The 19984-nt window shown below is 57.0% G+C and overlaps 1 protein-coding gene across 2 annotated transcripts in view; it reads right to left on the reverse strand.

Moving 5' to 3' along the window:
* Window positions 1–19434, reverse strand: part of Syne3 (spectrin repeat containing nuclear envelope family member 3) — an 84340-nt gene extending 64906 nt beyond the window's left edge. The window contains exon 1 of one of the 2 annotated variants that reach the window (XM_047539655.1): window positions 19296–19434. The gene's annotated coding sequence lies outside the window, so the exon portion shown is untranslated. Of the gene's footprint in view, window positions 1–18477; window positions 18616–19295 lie in introns of those variants that run through there. The other variant, XM_047539656.1, reaches the window with a different exon arrangement.
* Window positions 19435–19984: the final 550 nt, after the last annotated feature.

Genomic DNA, 19984 nt, shown 5'->3' on the forward strand with positions numbered 1-19984 from the left:
AGGGGTCCTACAACACGGCCTCCCGCTCCAGAGACTCGCCACTCTGGATCCTCAAGGCAACCCTGAAAGTCGCTGTCATCTGTTTCAGAGATAAGGAAGATGGGGCTCCGAGAGGTGGAAGAACTGACTTTAAAACCTCTGCTGACCGTAATTGCCCAAGAGGCAGAGCTGGAATTTGGACCTGGGTCTCTCAGACGGAGGCTGCTGCTGACCCAGATTGCCTCAGGAGCCCAGTGACATTCCTGTGTCCAAACTGGTCTTATGGGCATTACAGAAATGACAGGATTGGTTTTGTTCCTTTCTAGTGCCAGGGATGCAACCCGAGGCCCCGTGCCTGCTAAACACCCGCTCTGCCACTGAGCCGCACCCTGGCCCCAACGTGGAATTTTAAAATCAAACAATGGAACGGATGGAAAGCAGAACTGCTCCCCAGGGGATGCCGAGTGTGGCCGGTGGGAGGGCAGCACACTGGCCCAGGAGCAGGACACCTCGGGTGACCTGGCCACCGGAAGCCTGCTGGCCCCGGGCAGTCTCAGGAGAAAGGAAGCAGGAGAGGCCCTCGTTCACAGCCCCGGGTGCCAGGGCTCTCAGCACAGGGGGACATCAGCCCAAGGGTGTCCGGAATTCCCGAGAGGCACAAACCCATCTACCAGAAGCTGCTCAATCCAGCAGCCTTTGATGAGTTACTAGTAAAACCATGTCTTTGTACTTGAGTGACAAGTCTTCACATTCATCCCTATTTTCCAGATGAGGACACCGAGGCTGAGAGGAGCCCCGTGGCCTACCCAAGGTCCCAGAGCTAGCTGTTGGGAGATGAGGAGTCAAATCCAAGATCCCTGGCCTTCCACATGCAGATTCTCGCGGTGTGGGGCCCCGCAGGCCCATGGGTTCCATGACCACAAGTTCCAAATGGGAGTGTCCCAGGGCTACCTGAAGAGATGCACCAGGACCCAGGGAGGGGCTCACAGAGGAGGAAACACCTGGCTTGGCCGGAGGGATGAGCGGCGGGGACAGGTGTAGCAAGAGCTGGGGCGGGAAAGTGCAGGCTGCGAGGGCGTTGGAATCGTTAGCAAAGGGAGGCACCAGGGAGTCGTGCCAGAGGGGAGCCTGGGCCTGGGTGGGCGACCCAGGATTCCAAGGAGTGTGTGGGTTGTATCTGTGCAGTAGGGAGCCAGCGAAGGTCTCCGAGCAAGGGAGTGGCATCCAGGGTGGGTGGCAGGCCTCACAGCAGTTGAGGCAACACGAGACTCTCTATCTGGAAATAATGTTGGGCCACGTAGGGCCCTTCCCACGTGGCACCTGAGGTGGCGTGCTAGAAAGCGCCCTGGGAGTCATTAAACCCCAAGGCAGCTTTTTATTGGAAGCCTGCTCTTCTAAAAAGGGCCAAGGGTTCAAGCAGAAGGATCTTCTCTGGGCAGGGCTGAACTTGCACACGGTGGCGGGCTGTGGCGAGCAGCCCCTTCCCCGCAGTGCACCGCACCTGGGTCTGTCCTCAGGGCCCTCTCCCGCCAACACCTGCCAAGAGCGCCTGCGCCAACGCTGCTCGGCAGGCAGCGCCTCTCCTCCAGGCTCAAGTTCATCTCTGCCCTACCACAGCCTGGAGGGTGTCAGAGTCATCTTGGATGCCAAAGGAGGCTCCGGAGGGTTGGGTAAAATGTCACCAAATGCCAGTTAGGACAGCCAGCATTCCGGTGGCAAGGCCTGCATGGTGACGGCCCCATGTTTGTTCCTGTATCGAAGGCCCCATCAACCTCCAGCACAGGGTGAACGGCCACCTTACAGATGGAGAAACTGAGGCTGGAGTGGCCAGTCCTCCTGCCCAGGCCAGACAGCTACTAAGACTCGGAGCTGGGAACCAGCCCAGGCCTGTCTGTCCCCCGTCCCCATGCCATGCCGCAGAAGCCCACGGCAAAGAGGAAGTGAGTCAGGAACAGGGCTTCCCATCACACACCCAAGTGACCACGGAGACAGGCAGGGTGGAGGGTGCACCCGCTGCTGGGGCTACTGTGGTGCCCACCCCGGAGGAGCCCTCCACACAAGGACCTGCTGAGAGGCAAGTGTGGCCAGGGTTGCCGCTGACCGTCCTGCTGGGCCTAGGTGTCCCCAGGGTGTGACCTGAAGTGAATTAGGCAGAGCTGTCCAGGCAGGGACGCCGACCCCAGCCACAGGGCCTGGGGTTCAGGAGCTGACCGTGGAGCAGCCCAGCTTGCTCTCACTGACCCAGACGGGCCTGAGCAGATGACAGATGACGTAGGGCCCGGGAAGCACGGGGCTGGGCTCAGCTCCTCTTCCAGGGGGACCACACCAGGGTCGGTTCTCTGCCCTGCAGAGCTTGGGAGAGGCAGGATCGCCTGAGGACTAATCACGTCCCAACGTCAAGATCACAAGATGAGCAAACAGCGCCCGACCTCGCCTGCCTCTCGGAGACCCGGCAGCTGGGTCTTTTGCCTTCTGGAAAGTGGACCTTCTTGAGTGAGCCCCAGACCTGCCTCCTCCCCTGCCCCCCTCCCCCAGGGGTCGCCTGCCAGTTCACAGATACCTTTCCCCACAGTCTCTGTGGACCAGGTTTCCACCTGCCTGCTGGGAGGACGGGCCACTTCTCAGTGCAATGGCCTGACAATCCCACCCGGCAGATGTCACCCACTGGCTGCAACCTTCCCTTCCTGCTGGACGGTTACACTGCATCTTTGCCGCGTTTCCCCCCCTGATTTCTCCTGCCTTCAGCAACTGAGCCAGCCCGCATCCCTCGGGCCCACTGCTGCTGTGTCCTGACGCCCAGTGGCATTTCCCTGACCAGGAGCATGGGCTTCCTAGATCTCCGCCCCTCCTCTCTTGCGTGAGTGCTTGGCCTTCTTTTCAGGACCATTTTAAACAAAGAAACAAAATGTGTGGTCCCTCGGCCAGAGCGGCCTGGTTATGGAAGATCAGAGGAGGGTCAAATCTGGGTGCTGCTGGGCTGGGCGGGAGGGCAGGGCGGGGCTCACTCCTGGTGTGTCGCGGCCGCAGCTGACCCCACTCAGGCTTCACAAAGCCTGGGTTTCCTGAGACTCCTTCTAAGAGTTGTCGAGAACAGGAGACAGCCTGACTCCATTCAGACTTGCCCTTGTGGCTGAGAAGCCCCGCAGTCTTAGTGCATTTACCTCCTCTGACTTGACCTTCTCATCTGTAAAATGGGATAATCAGAGTACAAACTTCAGCTGGCTGTGGTGGTGCATGCCCGTGATTCCAGCAACTTTGGAGGCTGAGGCAGGAGGATGGCAAGTTAGAGGCCAGCCTAGGCAACTTAATGAGGCTCTGTCTCAAAAAATAAAAAGGACTGGGAATGTGGCTTGGTGGTAGAGCGTCCCTGGGTGCAATTTCCAGTACCAAAAAAAAGAAAAAGAAAAGAAAAAGTACAAATTTCTTATTGCTGCTCTGAACATTGAGTAGATGATAATTTTTAATTTTGTTTGTTGCAGTGCTAGGGATCGAACCCAGAGCCTCACACGCTAAGCTAGCGCTCTACCCTAGCTCTGTCCGCAGTCCCAGTGAGTTTCAGGTGTGTACAGTGGCAGGTAAGTGCCTACTACCTGGTGCACTTGGAAGTGTGACCGTCCCTGAGGGGAAGCAAAGGCGGATGCAACTGTCCAGCAAGAAGGAAACGACCCAGGAAAGTCTGTGACATCCGTTCCACGGAATGTTCTGGGCCACGTGCAGGAGACCTGCAGGCCCTGGAGCGAAGCTGGGGCTGAAGAGAAAGGAGCCTGCGGTACAATCCCAGGCGGCAGGAGCGTTTCCTGGAAAGAGTTGGACTGTCAGTACAGCCATGCGGTCTCTGTCGGCTCCTCACACTTGTCACCGTGGTGTGAAAACAGCCGTGGATGAGACATAAGGAGCAGGCTGTGTGCCAGCCGAACTCAATTTACAGAAGCAGGCACCCTCTGCTGAAAATGGTGCGAAGCCGTCGAGGAAGATGAGGCTGCGGAGGGACATGATGACTCCACTGCCTGATTATCCAGCCGATTTTAAAACTTCAGTTTCCTAAAGGTTTTTTTTTTGTTGTTGTTGTTTTTAATAAAAGGCCTTTGAAGTAACATTCTAGTAATGAACTAAAAGATTGCATAGTTCCATTAGACTCAGAATAAGTTACAAGGAGTATTAAGTCAAACATTCACATACTGCTACACAGAAGATATGCAGACTTTGAAGTCGGGACAGTCTGAAACTGATTCTGGCTTCTCTGTTAGCTGTGTGACCCCAGGCAAGACTGTTAACCTCTCTGTTCCTCAGTTTCCTCAGGCGTCTAAGGCAAGCGCTCGAGCACAGTGGACTAGAAAGCCCACACTCTTCATTTCCTGCTGAGGGAAACAACCTCTGCGATCTTCAGGAGCAGTGCACAAAACAACACGGAGCCACCTGGACTTGTTTAAGAAGGGGCGTCCAGCCCTGGGAGGAACCTCCCCGGGAAACAGAGCGCCCTCCATTCCTTTCTTAGGAAAGCTTCCATTTGGCAGGAGGAGCGAGCAGCCTGTGTGGACCCAGGGTCCAGGGACTCCAGCCCTCACAACCCTGCCCCAGAAAGCCCGCAAGGCCTAGCAGACAAGTCCCCCGCTCCACCTCCGTCTCCCACTCTCGGCCTCCTCTGTGGCTCCTTTCCCTTCCGTGTCTCTACTCCTGTCCGTCCCTCTGCCTTTCCCGGCCTGCTACATTGGCCCAGCAGCTCTGGCTCTCTGCCTCCAGGAAGCCTTCCAGGACTTCTCAGGGGTAGGGGTCTGGGGACTATCATTGCTAAACACCTGCCGGGTCCCAGGCACGATGGCGGGTGCTGATGCAGGTCATCATGTTCTCCCACCATTTAAACAGGAGTGACTGGTTGAGTTTAGGTTCGTAGTAGTTAAGTAACCTGGCCAAGGTCACACAGCAAGTAACCCTGCTGCCTTGGTCTCCCCAGTCGCTCCTTAGCAGAGCCCAGGAGGTTTTAAATTGTCCCGGTTTCGTTGGGGCTGCAAGGTGATGTCCCCTGAGCCACCTGGAGAGCCCATCTGCTGGGTCGCTAAGGCCTGCCTGATAGCTGAGACCTTCCAAAGCACTCTGAGACCTGCTCCCGGGAGCCTTCACCTCCCGGGAGTTCAAGGGCAATCGTTCACAGGCTGGGCAGATTATAATTAGTACGTGCCGCTCCTGCCAGGGCTTCCAGACGCCAGGTTTACGAGGTGTCTGCTGAAGCCAGGGGTGCCCGCCTGGGGACTGGCTTTCATTCCTCTGCTTTGAGCAGCCCCAACATGAAGGGGTGATCCACAGGGGTGGGTGGCTCCCCTGGAGGCTTGGGGGTGCCCTCTGGGCCACAGGCCTCAGCGCCCGGGCGCCCACACCAGGTATCCGGGAGGGGGCGGACAGGTCCCTTGGGAGCAGCTGCTTCCGGGCATGGGCTGCTGTGCCCTGCTAGTTCTGCAGGGCGGCCTCCTCGCTCCCGGAGGGCCTGCGTCTGTCCGCCCTGAGGACAATGCCCACTGTTGCGTGCCAATGCCCGGGAGCTGACCAGCCCCATCAGCCCCGACGCTCTCCCTGTCCGCCCTGAGGACAATGCCCACTGTTGTGTGCCAGCGCCCGGGAGCTGACCAGCCCCATCATCCCCAACGCTCTCCCTGCCAACCCACTGCATGCCAGTCCCCAGGGAGCCCGAGGCCTTTCCACTGGGGGGCCTGGGGGCTTCCTGGGCAGCCCAGACTCCAGAGGCACCCACCCTGCTGGAGTAGAGGGACGGTCAGCATGAGCCCTGTTCTCTATACCCCACACCGTGGCTCCCCACACCAGGCACAAAGCCCATCTGGCTCCCTGGAACATCTCCCTCCTCGCGGACAATGCTGGCTTTAATGGACTTCTTTGAAGGGACCCATGGCCCAGAGGCTTTGCCTGCAAACCAAATGCCAACGTCCCGCAGTAGAGCACGCTAAGCAGTAGGACTGTCACCACCCAGGGGAGGGTGCGTGCTCTCTGCCTCTGTGTGCCAGGCCTGAGCCACCTCCCCTCCAAGGAGCCAGAGTCTCCTCCCGGCCTACAAGGGACTGGCCGGGGCTCCTTGGAGTCTTCGGAGCACACGCCACCTTCTAATGCCTTCTGCTTACTTGTTTGCTCACTGGTTAGAGGCGATTCTAGTTCCTTCTAGAATGAAAGTTCCCTCAAGCATGACTGTTACGGTCTCGGCCGTTTCTCCTGTCACCAGGAGGCCCTCCGTGAGGAGCAGGTGACAGAATGAGAGAATGCATCTTGGCTCCCTTGTCCCTTCAAAGTCCCTTTATAGGGCTTCAGGTGCCCCGCCAAGCAGAGAAAATACCAGGCTGCGGCCCCCCCAGAGGAGCCCAGGCAGGAGCCCAGTGAGGCCAGTCAGAGGGGACAGGGGAGAGGCGGGCCGGGGGAAGGATGGCCAAGAGGAGGCAGAGGGTTGACTCAAGCTGGAAGCGGAGGAGGTGGCCAGGAGAGGAGGGTGTGCCTGCGGGAGGGACAGGCGCGCGGAGGGCGAAGGCTGAACTGGCATCAGAGTCGCTCTCCCCACCAGGGGGAAGGGGAGGAGAGACCCTCTGCCCCTTCACAGACGCAGCAGTACATGCTGAACGCTCTGTGGCCAGGGGCAGGCAGGGGTGGCCCAGGACGAGGGCGGCTTCTGCCTTGGGGGACACAGAAGGGTCTGGGAGCAAGGGGCTGAGGCTCAGCCCACCCCCTCACCATGCCCGATGACCCATGGCCCACCCGGCCATCACTGACCTTGGGATGACCCACTGGTCCTGGCTCGTCCAGTACTATTCAGGTCTTGGTCCCCAAAGTGCTGAGCCCCAGAAAATCCCTCCACCCCAGGCAACCCAGGGACAGTTGGCCAGCCACATCCCCCATCTACCTTGTGTCCCCTCCCAAGATGTCCCGTGCTCCTCCCCACCCGGGACTCCAGCCCAACAGCCCGGAGCCCCCACGGTCAGGCCGCTCTTCCTGGGGCAGCCCTGGAGACCTGCTCCAGGCTGAACAGGACCCAGGCACCCCCTCTCTGGGTAGTCTCCAGAGCAGAGCGAGGGGCGGATGCCCAGGCCCTGTGCCCCGCTGGCTCCCAGGGCAGCTGTTGGTCCTCTGGTCTGAGCTTTATCTCCTGAGGCTTCCAGAGTCCAAGGACAGGCTTCCTCCCCAGCCTTCCTTTGTGCATTCAGAGCGAGGCTCATTGTAAGCGCAGAAAAAGCAGCTAACGAGGACATTTCCATCTCAGGTCACAGAAAGGAAAGCCAAGGTCTGACCCTGGTCAGCAACTTACCTCCCGTAATTGTCTCATAAGACCCTGAGGATTCCATCCTTCAAAGTGTCAGCCCGGAATCCTGTCTTCCAGAACCTTCTGGGGCCTTCCCTACTAGCCTTGCAGATTCACAAAAACTTAAAGTCCTCCCTAAACATGTGTTCCCAGGCTGAGGCCTCTAAACCCGAGCATCATGTAAGCAGTGCACTTCCCTCAAAGAGGTTCACAGAAAACCCTCAGCCCAGTGCCAACCCAAGCTGCTGGAGGTCTGGGAGACCCCCCAAACTGCGCAGCTCTTCCCAAGAGTGCGAGGCGCTCAAGGACTTCCAAGAGAAAAGTTGCTAATGATTACGTGCATCCCGTCATCGGTTTCCAGATAAAGTGGACGTAATCCTCCTGCAGGCCCCTGCAAGGGCCTCGTGTGGCAAGGGCTGGGTCTGGCAAACCAGTAGCTGCTCTACCCTTTATTACCAGCTGCGACCGTAGGCCCTTAGCTCTTCTGGGCCTTCTTGATAAAGTGTCTCCTCTACTGCACACGGGTTGTTTTTTTGTTTGTTTGTTTTTAATAATTTTTTTTAGTTGTGTGCAAGCACAGTGCCTTTATTTTTTCATGTGGTGCTAAGGATCGAACCCAGTGCCTCACACGTGCCAGGCAAGCGCTCCACCACTGAGCTGCGACTCTAGCCCCTGCACTCTAGCCCTCAATAGCCATCTTTGCACGCAGCTCTTGAACTCTGTACGGAGGTAAGGGAATAGGAGCGAGCCCTCGCTGAGAGCAGGCCATGTGCCTGGGCTGTGCGAGTCCTACGGAGAGCATGTCACTGTCGCAACAGGTCTTACCATTGCCTCTTTAAAGAACTGGTACTCAGAGAGGCCAAGCCATCACCCACAGCCTTGTAGTCGAAAGGCAAAGATCTTTTCTCTCTGGCCCTTCACAGAGGCAGCTGGCCAACCCCCATTCTAGAAAACCCAGAGACCCGTGCTCTTTATCAGTCTGGGGGAGCCAGCTCTCCTCAGCCCTGCCACCAGCATGACACTCCTCCAGGGCTGGGATCCTAGAAGGCTCTACCCTGTTCCCTTCGGCAAACCCTGGTGCAATCCCGATTGCCTCAGAACAGACCGCGAGGCCAAGCTTCCCAAACGCCGAGAGTTGCGTCCTCATCAGGGTTTCCTTCTGGAATGTCCCGTCCTTACAGTTGCCTGGGGGTTGTCATTAAGGTCCCTGCAAGGGCAGGGTTGTTCTGCTGGGTGCACCTCCATGCCCTCCAAGATGGTGTCTAGATCATCCCTGGACCCAAGGATCAGCTTCTGCCCTCCTGGACCGCGGGTGCATCGCCACATCAGTCAAAAGGCAGCAGGAACCACAACCATTCACAACAGAACGGCCAGCGACCCCGACCCTCCGGGGACCCAGGCAGGTACCACCAGACAAGCAGGAAGAGTGAGAAGAAGGCCAGGCGAGGCCTGTTCCCACTGAGCTGCTGGTTTCCCTCGAGGAGAGTTTGGGCCTGAAGTGGGCACTTCCCCATCTGCGAAGTCCGGGTCTGGGGGCTGGCCGGGCTGGGCCTTCCCTGGGGCTTGGGGTTCCTTGCTGCCCTTCATGACCTTTCTCCCTATTCTGATGATGGAGTTGGACACCTGTGGATGCAGGTCCACAGGCCTACATGGCAATGTTGTCTCCAGGAAAGACCCTGAGTGAGGGACAGGAGCCTGCAGGCTGCCTATGGTCCAGGCAGGTGGAACAGGGCAGATGCAGCGCAGGGAGAGAATCCAGCTGTGCTGATCCTGTGCCAGCTGAGCAGAGCCAGACGGGGAAACCCGTTGTGCCCCAACCACCCGCTTCTCCCCTCGGCTCTCTGCTAGGGCCACAGTCCTGGGGCATTTGGTGATACTACAAGACAGGCAGCGCAAGGGCAGCATCCCTCTGCTGGGTGAGGGTGTTGTGCCTGAAAGCCCCTTAGAGGTCATCTAGTTCCGTCAAGTTTGGGCCACTTGTCCATCATGGTCATGATTTTGGCCACAATGTTTTTCTGATTAGTTTTTAAAATTGGACCCATTTAAATTTATTTTTAAAAGGAGATTCTTTAAAAAACAAAAAACTCTACCTTAAATAGAAAACCAGGGTCAGGATCAATTGTTGTATATAGAACATCATAAGAAATAAATATGAATCTGAGCAATGATTATTTAACTCTATCTGGCTGGCATCCAGGCCTACTCTTTGGTACAGAGCCAGGGGTGGGCAAACGTTCCAAAGCTGTTAAAAACAGGTTGGCACCTCACTGAGACAGTCTCCTAGACCAGACCTGGTGGGTCTCAAGGGTCCCAGTGCATCGGCATCGCCTGGGGAGCTTTTACTAGATAGAGGTAAATCCCTCCGCCAGATTCCTAACTCAGCCGGTCCCCAGGGAGTGCGTGCGGGTGATCGCGAGAACATCCTGCAATCAGCGGAATTAAAAGGAAAAGGTAAAAGGAGCTGGGAGACAGAGGGGGAGTGGCAGTCATCCTGTCCTTCTGTGCCCTGAGCTGCCACCAAGTTCATCGGTCCGTCATCAGCGGCCCCTGTGCCACACTGTTAGAATTCTGGTCAGATTTAAGCCCCACACAGTATGGAGGAATCAGAGCTGGAAATTTGACCGCAGGTCCTAGGAGGCTGACACTGCCCCACCGCCCACTCACCACTGCGTAGTTAACTTCATTAAGGAAAAGTTGCTTTGGTCCTTTGGGGGTGGCTGGAGCCCTGGAGGCAATGAGTGAGGGAGGTGCGTGGCAGGCACATGTGTACCCTCAGTGGGTGCCGGCTTTCCACATGGGGGAGGGCGTGGCGGGTCAGCTCCTGCCCATTATGCCTCCCTTCCCTGCCAGGGCACCAGCCTGGAGACCAAGAACACCCAGGTCCAGGGCTGATTCACCAGCAGCTGTGCCGGATCCAACTCGCTGTGGGCACTGGGGCAGAAGCAGGAAGAAGAGCTGAGCGCCCTTCCAAGTGACCCAGATTATCCACAGTCACCTCCCGAGCCAGGGAGCACCCAGGGGAGCGTCCTGAGAGGCGGCACTGGGGATTCCACACCTGTTATCTCATTTGGTGTGGCCCGCCCTGTTGACAGGTGGTTAGCCAGGCCCAGGGAGGTTTTGCGAGGGCCAGGATCACACTGCAGGTGGCGGAACCAGGGTGCCTGCCCAGGTCTGTCTGATTGCACTTCAGGCCCAGAAGCAGAAGGAAACAAAGTAGAAAGTCTAACTGGCCTTTGCCTGGGAAGGGGGTGGAGCAAGTGACAGCTTGCTCTTCTGGGTACCCTGACAGTCGCCTCCCCACAGGATGGTACAGTCCACAGCCAGCCCAACAGACCCTGCAAAGTGACAGGGGGAGCCCCGTCCCTCCCCCGCTCCACAGAGAGGGGAATGGAGGCCAGCAAAACTGTGTCCCTGAGCAGAGTCAAAGGGGCTTTCCAGGTCAGAGACCCAGTCATTGGAGAGGGTGAGGCCGGAGATAACCAGAGCCCACAGGTTGAGACTACCCAGGCAACGTATCCCGATCCCATCTCAAAAATGAGAATATGTTAAAGGGTCTTTCCCTGTGCCCTGCCAGCCCTCTGAGCGTCCCCTCTCCAGGCCATTGGCAACTAGGATGGGACTGTTTAAAGCACCCACTCGCCCACCAGCCTCCTCCCACAGGGCAGGGCCATGTTCTGGCACCTTCCTAACCTGCGTGCAGCTCAGCCAACGTCAGTCCGCTGAAGGAATGCAGATGGCCAGGCATGTGGGTTACAGGGCGGAAGGGCCCAGAGCCCAGCCACAAACACGTGTCTTTCTGGCTCCCAAACCAAATTTGGCGTCAGCCATGGGCAGCATGACTAACCCACTGCTTCCTGCAGGGGACAAACACCGGAATTCATGGGCCATCCTCTCACCAGAACCGTGCCCAGAGTGCCGGGCCTGGACCTCCACCTCTCCCCGCGTTCGGGTGGTTTTACCAACAGGAAAGCCAGGAAGCCACAGACAGAGCCTTCAAAAATCCATTTTCTAAAATTATTTCTGAGCGAAGTTGAGTTTGAAATCCACAAACGGATACATAGGCCAACTCTGTACACCAGGCCCACCGGCTCCCCGGGGCTGGAAGAACGACCGTTTACCCTGGCAAGCCCAGCTGGCTCATGTGCAAGCTACAACCGCCAGCCTGTGGTCACCGCTTCTGCCCAGCTAGATGGAGTTCCCTGGGAGAAGAGGGTGTGGCAGAGGAGATGGGGCGGGTGCCCCAGGGTGGGCCCTGGCTCTGGCATTCCTGGGCCTGTGTGACACAGCCATACAGGAAGGACTTCCTTTGAGGAACGGCCTGGCAATGCAAGAGCCACAGGGGCTGCAGAGACACCACCTGCCGCTGGGGTGGGAGGCTGAGTCCTAGGGCTGCCTCACCACCTCCCCACCAGCATGGGCAGCCATGGGCCTGGTGGCCACCTGCCTGAGCTCTGGGATCGGATAACCCGAATTCAACTCCCAGAAAACCTGAGGGCACTGAACCTCCCTGTCCGTGGGAACAATGCCAGAGGGCACCACGTGGAGCTGTTGCAGGGATAGAGAAAAGGTGGAGCACTTAGAACGAGCAGGTCTCCTGCAAGCACCGAAGAGATCCTAGCTAGATGGGAGGAACCTTGGATGCGTCCAGCCCACCGGCCTCCGCACTCGTTCATTCAATCCATGAATACAGTGGGTCCCCCACACCCCCAGGTTCTGCCTCCATGGTTCAATCAGCTGCAAACAGAAAACATTTTGGGGAAAATACTGCATCTGTACTAAATATGTGAAGATTTTAAAAAATCACTCTTCTCTGAACAAAACATATAACAACTATTGGCACAGCACTTGTAGTAGGTATTATAAATACTTGGGAGGTGATTTAAAGTATACAGGCAGATGGGTGTAGGTCATATAAGGTCATATTTTATCTTAGGAACTTGAGCAGCATGGATTTGTATCCAGAAGGTTGCCGGGGGGGGGGGGGGGGGGGTCCTAGAACCATCCTTGGAGTAGCTACCCAGGCTGGGATCCAGGACAGACAGAAGACCCTGCCCTATAGCATTTAGGTTCTAGTAGATAAGTAATCTATCAGATGAGTGGTCAACCCAACTGCAAAGAAGTTATTTGCCTAATTTCAAATAGTGGTAAGTGCTAGAGACACAAAACAACAACAAACCGACCAACAAACCAAACACCAGGGTGACAGGACAGCAGCTGCTAGGGTGGGGCAGGTGCCATCGTGCGGGCAGAAAGGTCCCTCTGCAGTGGGACAGTGCGCTCAGATCTCCAGGGAGAGGGAGCAGCCACGGGGATCAGGGGAGGCCATCGCAGGCAGAGGGAAGGCAGGGAGGAAGGCCTGGTGATGAACTGCCGAGGAGGTTCCCACCCAGGAGGACCCCCTGACGAGGACCACAGGGGGAGCTGGCGGGCACTGCACTGCGCCCAGGTTCCACTCCCGGGCTTGCTCTCTCCCTCTGCGTCCTGGAAATACTTGGGTCTGCCCTGCCTGCCGCCTATGGCGCTGGGAGCATGCGCTCCCTAGAGTTTTCCAGGTCCTAGTTTAAAGGGTAAAGTCTGATAATTAAATAATAGTAGTCATTATAGCCACTTCTGTCTGGGCTTTGAGGATGACTGAAGGACACAAGCCAGTGGGGAATCAGATTTGAAAACTGTTGGTTAGTAACCACAGCAAAGAGCAAAACAGGGACAGAAAACTGCAAACTGCCAGTCCTGTGGAAGCTTCTAGAGGAGGCACTGTCCAGCCCGGTGTTGGTGGGGAGGAGCAAGGGAAGGACGTTGGTGGAGGTACCCCCTTGTGCACAAGTTGAGGTGAGAAAGGTCGGGTGCGGTTGGGGCTCCAGGGGACCCAGAGGTAGCCCAGGTTGCGGAACGCTGGGCAACCTGGGGACTTGAGTGCATCCCCAGAGCAAGGAAGATTCACAGATATGCCCACGTAATCAGGCCCCTCCTGGGGTGAGTAGGCAGACTGCAGGGGCCACACTCAGATCCCCAACACTGACCGCAGGGCTACAAAATGAGAAAACAGCTGGAATTGAAGGAGTCTTAGAGACCTAATTTCAGCCTTCTATTTTCAAGGGCAGGAACTTGAGACCAGCCCAGGTGAAGGTCAAGGGCCTCTCCTCCCATCAAGAAAGAAGAGTCTACCCCAGTGAGTCAGCCACTGCATTATTACAGCACATGTCACTTGGGAGGGGCTCAGCCCTTTCCACATCTCGAATAAAACTCAGCTCCATTAGAGTCTGGCCCTCTCAGCTCGGTGATGACCAAGTGGCCTGAGCCAAAACCAGCCTCCCACTTTCAGCACTCAGCCAAGATGTCACACCACCACTGACAGAAGGGACTGAGGAAGAGCCCTGGCCTGGGAGTCACGGGCTCTCGTTTCCACCCTGAGGCACTGGCAAGACCTGGGCCCATCATTTCTGCTTGTGGAGACTCGGTTTCCCCATCTGTAGACGTGTGGCCTCAGACAAGGTCTCAGGGGGCCCGGAGGGTCTTGCCACGATCACTCTCCCCTGCAGCTGCCACTTCTAGATACAGGTTGAGCATCCCCAATCTAAAAATCAGAAATGTTCTAAAATCCAAAACTTTATGAGCACCAACACTACGCCACAAATGGGAAACTCCACACCTGACCCCACAGGACGGGTTGTCAAACGGGTACGCTGGAAGCATCGCATAGAATTACCTGCAGCCTCCGTGTACAAGGTGTCTAGGAAACAGTGATTTCCACTTAGGCTCAGGTCCCATCTCCAACTATCTCACTACTACATGCATTATACTCCCGTCTCTGGAAAAAAAAATCCCAAATCCAAAACATTTCTGGTCCCAAGCATTTTGGATATGGGATACCCAACCTGTCCTTGAACACCCATACATGATCACTTTGGGCTCATAAATAAAAGGTTTGTTTCCAAGTCTCCGAAGGCTACTTTACCCTTGCCAGGTGTGGTGGCATACACCTATAATCCCAGCGACTCTAGAGGCTTAGGCAGGAGGATCTCAAGTTCAAAGCCAGCCTCAGCAACTTAGGGAGGTCCTAAGCAACTTAGTGAGACCCTGTCTCAAAATACAAAATATAAAAGGGCTGGGGATGTGGCTCAGTGGTACAGCAACTCTGGGTTCAATCCCTCGTACCCATTGCCCCCCAAAAAAGCTACCCATGTGAGGTCTCATATGAGGTTCTCTCTCTTGAGGTCCTTGCATAAGCGCTGCCATCTGGAAAGGTGTCGCCGTCCCATTAGACAGATGGGAAATGGATTCACAGTGCTGTGACTAGCCCTAGGACAGACAGGGCTGGGGCGCCCCCCAGGTGCACATTCAAGCACTCCTGCCACCTGTCCCTCAGGAACCCCTGCAGAGTGAAGGCTGCAAGAGCACCTCTGGTGTGAGCAGAGAGAAGCTGGCTAGGAAGCGTGTGTACCCAAAGCACTAGGGGGAAACCAGAGGACTCCCCAGCTCCTGTGCACCCCGCCCACGTCCCACAGGCAGCAAGCTCAGCGGAAGCAGTGGTCAGCCTTCAGGTCCTCCCTGCAACCTGGACAGTGTGGAGAACCAGCCCCACTGTGTGCCCCCAGGGAATTCCCCATGGCCCCAGGCTGGGCTGGGATGCCTGGGGTTTCAGGCTCTGGAGCAAAAGACTCGCTCACAACACAGCCCACGGGGACCAAAGCGTCTCCCCGCTCCAGCTCTGCCTGTGAGAGACGCCCACTCTGTTCCTGCCTTGGTCTCTCCCCTCTCTCCACCTGTTCTCCCAAAGGAAAAGTGGGAATGACCATACCCACAGCACCCGACAGGTTTAGGTGAATGTATCACGCAGGCCCTGCGAAACGTAGGGTAAGAGCGGCTCTCCTGAGAGGACTCGTAGGAACGACTAGGCCGAGCTGGGAGATTCCTCTGGAGATGTCCCCGTTCACGTGGGTTTCAGAGTGCGTGGCGCACTGCATGCACCCTGTAGCTCTTCTCCGACTTTTTAAAGTTAAAACGAAGGAGTCAGCTGAGCCCAGTGGCGCACACCTGTAATCCCAGCAGCTGCGAAGCCTCAGACAGGAGGATGGCAAGTTCAAGGCCAGCCTCAGCAACGTAGGGAGGCCCCAAGTAACTTAGTGAGACTGGGTCTCAAAATAAAAAAAATTAAAAGCTGGGGATGTGGCTCAGGGGTAAAGCATCCCTGGCTTCAATGTCAGTATAAAAAAAAATGGTGGAAGCAGTTTAGCCTCAGGTATGCCACCCATCTCTCTCTCTCTCTGCCTGCCCCTGGGAGGAGCCTTGTGACCCAGGAGTCACACTGGTGTGGCCGGTGGTGTCAGCCTGAAAGTCATACACAGGTGTGGCCACCCAGGGCAAACTGCTCTCCCTACCGATATGCCCATGTTGACCTTGGCCGGGAGGTTACTCCCAGTTATCACAGCAGCAGACTGGTCTAGGTGGCGGGGACTCCTCCCAAACATTACGGGTTTTATGATTCGAAAGTGTTCATCATCAGACCAAGACTTTAAAAAACATCCTGTCGACAATCTGAGGTCGTGGGCTGTTGGCGTTATGCTCTTGAATGGCTTCTGAAGAGGGAGGTGATGCTCTTGAACAAGGGAGCGCCTGCGTCAGACAACCCGATGTGTCTGCTAAAATCCAGCCAGACGAACCTTCGAGCATCATGAAGGGCGTGATTTTCAATGAGACCTTTTTGGAAATGTTCCAGATTATCTTTCGATTTTATATGTTTCATGTAACATCTGAGATATATAATGGGATATGTGTGCGTCTCCTGGTTGTGTGCTAGAGGACCCTGAGGGAGGGGACCCAGGACCACTCACCATTTAACAGACATGGAGAAATCAGTCAAAGCAGAGGGGACCTAGATGTCTGACCGGACCCTGACATCCCTCACTGTGACAGCTGCTTGCCTTTGCCGAGTCTGGCACCATGAAGGATGCTCCTTTTTTAATTTAAATGTTTTTATTTGTACATTATAGTTGTACATGACAGTGGGGATCAATTTGATATAATCATACTTGCATGAAACGGGATTTGTTCCATTTCAGTCCCCAGAACTTTCTCTTTCCCTCCACTCCTCCTTCCTATTCCCCTTCCTCTATTCTACTTGTTTTCTTTCTATTTGTTTGTTTACTTTTTATTTTTACAAGCTGCATTTTGGTTCATTGTGCACAATGGAGTACTACTTTGCACTTCTCTGGTTGTACATGACGCTGTCGCACCATTCGTGTAACCCTAGGGGACTAGGGTGATGACGTCTGCCTCATTCCACCATCTTTCCTCCCCCCCTCCATTTCCCTCAACACCGTCCAATGCTGCAGGATGCTCTTCATGGACTATCTCATTAAATGCTCAGGGTGCATACAACACGGGTCCCAGGTTATGCCCTTCACGTGGGGAAGGACACTGAAGCTCTGAAAGTTGGAACAATGTTCCAAGGTCACCTAGCAAGGAAATGGTCAAGGCAGGACTGGCCCCTGATAATTCGACTGGGCTGCCGCATTCCTAGCAGCTGGGAAACACAGGAGCCTGGCGGCTCTCTGGGCTTCCAGAGACTCGGGGTCCTTCAGACGCCAGGCCTGCCCAATCGTGCCTCCCAGTGCCCCAGCCCCAGGTTTCTGCATCAGAAGACAGAGGTGCCCCCCAGGCACGGACAGGTCCACAGCTGCCTGAGAACACGGAAAGCAGGCTGGAGGATTGTTCCCACGATGACAGAGGAAGCTCAAACACACCCTGAAGGTCCGGCAGGGGCCAGATGCCAGCCTGCTCCCAAGGCCAAACCCTGAGCCTGGATTCTCAGGGCCCCCTTCTGAGCCACCAGGAAATCCACAGGATGCACAGCAAGACAGGAGTTCCAGAAATAAGGCTTCCCAGCCCACTGCCCGCTCAGCCACCCCCAGAGGGGCCTCTCTGCGGAAAGCAGCGCCTGAGGCCAGCAGGCTTGGCACAGCTGTGACTCGGCAGGGCCAGTGTTGTCCTGCCTGAGGAATGTGCAGGCCCACATGTGTTGGAGTGTCCCGCTGGGGCACAGTTAACAGGAAACCGAGCAAAACAGCCTGATGGCACAGATGCACCCCTCCTACCCCCCACTCCTGACCCCTGTGAGCTGGCAGCTGCTCCAGCTGTGCAAGAGGCAAGGGCAAGCCCTTCAAGACAGCCAGGTCCTATCCAGGCTGTGTGTCTCCCGGGAAATCACTCTCCTTCTCTGGGCCTGTTCCTCTTGGTGGATGAAGGAGGCTGTCCAGCCAAGCTCAAGTCCCTATCCTGACAGCCTCACTCTTGGGATGGAACATGCCTCTCAACACATAGCAGCCCTCAGCTAGAGGAGACTCCCCATTTCTAGGAGAATGTTAACTTTACAGAGTTGAAAGAGGACTCCAAGGATCTGGGGGAGGGTCCCAGGGCCGCCTTGGCACGGAACTTGAGGACTATGGTGATAAAATAACAATATCGTTATCACCCATCCCAGACTGGATGCCCCTGGCTTCCAGTTTTACAGAGAGGTCAGGTGGACCGTGCAGAACCAGTGCTCCTGGCTTGACGACCAGGCCACATCAAATCGTCAGGGGTCAAGATCTGAGGACCCCAAAGGAAGTCAACATCCACCAGAAGCTCCCTCAAGCCCTGCAAGCGATCGTCGGCCTTGCTACCGTTCTTTTAGAGAGGTAAGAAGGAGGCTCAGGAGGGCTGAGCCACTTGCCTAAGGCTGCACAGCAAAGAGGTGTCTGAAGGAAAAACCCAGCTGGCGGGTGGGACTTCCCCTCCGCACCGCGCCCTTGGCTTTCAGGCAGTACCCAGCGAGCTCGTGGTCGCCCGAAGCTGGTATCCCAGCTCGTGTTTACTGCCGACGCCGGGGACGCGCAGCGCGAGCCGCGGTGACAGGTCCGCGGGCTCCTAGGGGTGGCAGAGCGAGGAGGCGCCGGCCCCTGGGGACGCGCAGCCCGGGCGTAGGGCTTCTGGGGCCGAACCTCCAGGAGTGGAGGGGGAAGGCTGGGGATCCGCAGCCGGCAGGAACGGCCGGATTTAAACTGAAAACCCCGCCCGCAGCTGTCACTCGGGCCTCCGCCCCCGCGCCGGCGAGCCTCCCCGGGTCCCTGGACTTTGGCGACGCTGATTCCTGCGGACGCGCCAGGGATGGGCTGGGGGCTGAAGCCCGACCCTCCCCGCCCGGCCGGGTGTCCCGGCCCCGCGCCACTTACCGGCCTGGAGCGAGCAGGAGCGGCGCGGCGGGCAGCTGGGGCCAGCCTCCCGCCCTCCCCGCCGCCTGCGTCCCGGGAGCTCCGGGCGGGGCGGGGCGGGGCGGGGCCCGGACACCGCGACCGCCCCGCCCCTCCGGGACCCGCCACCCGCGGGCCGAGGGGACACGCCCAGCTCGGCGCGCGCTCGGCGTCCAGCCCCCGCGGCCAGCTCGCCGCTCCCTGTCGCAGATCCATGGCGGGGAACACGGTCCACGCGGACCCAGAGTGGCGCCCAGATCCCGGGTCCCCACTGCCCCCGCCGGGTCTCGTTCCAGGGGTGGGGCGGAGCCGCCTCTCCCCGGGAAAGTTGGTCCCGGGGAAGGATGCAGGGGGCGGCAGGCTCGGCCCTCGCAGAGCCCAGCCGGGGGACAGGCAGGGGCGTCCCCCTGAGGCGCGAAATTCAAGGAGGAAGTGACACCGTCTGCTAACCCGACGAGGGACGAGGCAGCTCGCTGGTCCCACCCCACAGTCCCCGAGCCACAGGAATGTGACACCCACCCACAGTGTGAACCGCCCACAAATCCGAGGTCCGAGAAGTGCCTCCCTCCTCCCGCCTGTCCCCTCCTGCGCCCCCGCCCCAGCTCAGCAGAAAGACACGTCCTCGGGTCCCTTTTCCCATCCGCGCAAGAGCGACTCGGTCAACTGGGCATCCCACGTCTAAACCTTCCTGCCTGCGCCTCCGGCCAAACTCCGCTGTGGGGCGGCTGCAAGCCTCGCACCTGCCCCGCCTCCCCGGGCTGACCTGCCCGCCAGCTCATCCGACCGCACTTTGAACAGACCTGGGGCTCCGGCCCTTATCTTTTTCCAAGAAATCACAGATTTGCAGGACTGGTCCCGCCTCCTCTGGACGGGATGAGAGCTGCTGATGAGGGACTCGGCGGGCACAGAAGCACGTGAGCGAGGTCTTCGCAGTCTGGGTGTGGCTAGCCACTTCAGAGATGAGGAGGAGGCTGGAGTAGTGCACCGCCCCGGGCCAGCGCTTCCAGGAGGGTGTTTGTTTTCTTTTCTTTTTTCCTTCCTTCTTTTTTTTTTTTTTTATTTTAAGCAGCGCTGGCAGAATCAATCAATGTAAAAGTCAGTGTTCTAAGAGATTAAATTGTCAGACAGGCCCAGATAGTAATGGAGCATGTGTCTTTTCTGAATTAAGGGAGAAGAATTAGCTCAAACCCAGTTTTAGCGCCCAAGTGGACCTAGCTTGAAGTGAAATGCAGTGTCAGGCACGCCTCCACAGTCGGAGCCCATTTATTAAGCCATAATTATTTTAAGCACCAGGTGAAGATGCAAACAAAGGGCCTCTCCTGTTCTTGTGTCCGACTGGTTCTAGGTGTCCCTGGGGTTACCGCAACCTACTGAAGGCGTGGGCAGTAATGAGTGAGTCTTGCAATCCTTGCATTTGGATAATGCTTTTTGCTAGTTAGAAAGCTTTTACTGTAGTGTGTATGTTCAGATATGTGACAACAGATTCTAC

This window comes from Sciurus carolinensis, chromosome 2, assembly GCF_902686445.1.
Source record: "Sciurus carolinensis chromosome 2, mSciCar1.2, whole genome shotgun sequence".
Classification (NCBI taxonomy): Eukaryota; Metazoa; Chordata; class Mammalia; order Rodentia; family Sciuridae; genus Sciurus; species Sciurus carolinensis.